This window comes from Mus caroli, unplaced genomic scaffold, assembly GCF_900094665.2.
Source record: "Mus caroli unplaced genomic scaffold, CAROLI_EIJ_v1.1 scaffold_23298_1, whole genome shotgun sequence".
Classification (NCBI taxonomy): Eukaryota; Metazoa; Chordata; class Mammalia; order Rodentia; family Muridae; genus Mus; species Mus caroli.
The window spans coordinates 1447-2455 of record NW_018391015.1 but is presented as its reverse complement, the minus strand read 5'-3'; the positions used below and the strand labels follow the sequence as shown (position 1 = coordinate 2455).

At 36.4% G+C, this 1009-nt stretch overlaps 1 pseudogene; it reads left to right on the top strand.

Moving 5' to 3' along the window:
• The first annotated feature begins 6 nt into the window (after window positions 1-6).
• LOC110288947 lies at window positions 7-717 on the top strand (annotated as a pseudogene).
• The last annotated feature ends 292 nt before the right edge of the window (window positions 718-1009 follow it).

Below are 1009 nucleotides of genomic sequence, written 5' to 3'. Positions count from 1 at the left end.
TGTGTTCTAGGCCAGATCAGACATTCTGTCACAATGCCTGAAATAAATACCAGCCATCTTGATGAAAAACAGGTTCAGCTTCTAGCAGAGATGTGTATTCTCATTGATGAAAATGACAATAAAATTGGGGCTGACACCAAGAAAAATTGTCACCTTAATGAAAACATCGACAAAGGATTAATACATCCAGCTTTTAGCGTCTTCTTGTTTAATACTGAAAATAAGCTCCTGTTACAGCAGAGATCAGATGCCAAAATTACCTTTCCAGGTTGCTTCACCAATAGTTGCTGAAGTCATCCATTAAGTAACCCAGGCGAGCTGGAAGAGAACAACGCCATTGGTGTGAAGTGAGCAGCACAGCGGCGCTTAAAAGCCGAGTTGGGAATACCCTTGNAAGAGGTTGATCTAAATGAAATGAATTATCTAACAAGAATTTACTACAAGGCCCAATATGATGGTATCTGGGGTGAACATGAAGTTGATTACATTCTGTTTCTGAGGAAGAATATAACCTTGAATCCAGATCCCAACGAGATTAAAAGTTATTGCTATGTAACAAAGGAAGAAGTCAGAGAAATTTTGAAGAAGGCAGCCAGTGGTGAAATTAAGTTAACTCCATGGTTTAAGATAATTGCAGATACTTTCCTCTTCAAATGGTGGGATAACTTAAACCATTTGAGCCCATTTGTTGGCCACGAGAAAATACATAGATTGTGAATGTGTAAATGATTTGAAAAATTTTCTACCTGGTAAGAATGGTTTGGTTTGGTTTTAAGTTGGGCCCTCTTGTATGATGCATAGGTATTTTACAACCAGAATTTGTTTTGAGAAAAGAAAAACTCAACTAGCTTACAGTTTTATATTATATATCCCATATATATACACTGATGTCTGTAAAAGACATTTGGGAGAGTTTATTGGGAAATTATGCCATAAGTAAAACTTAATTTAGCCTGTCCAAATACCTGGCTATGACAAGATTGAGGAAATAACTAGAACTCATATTTTA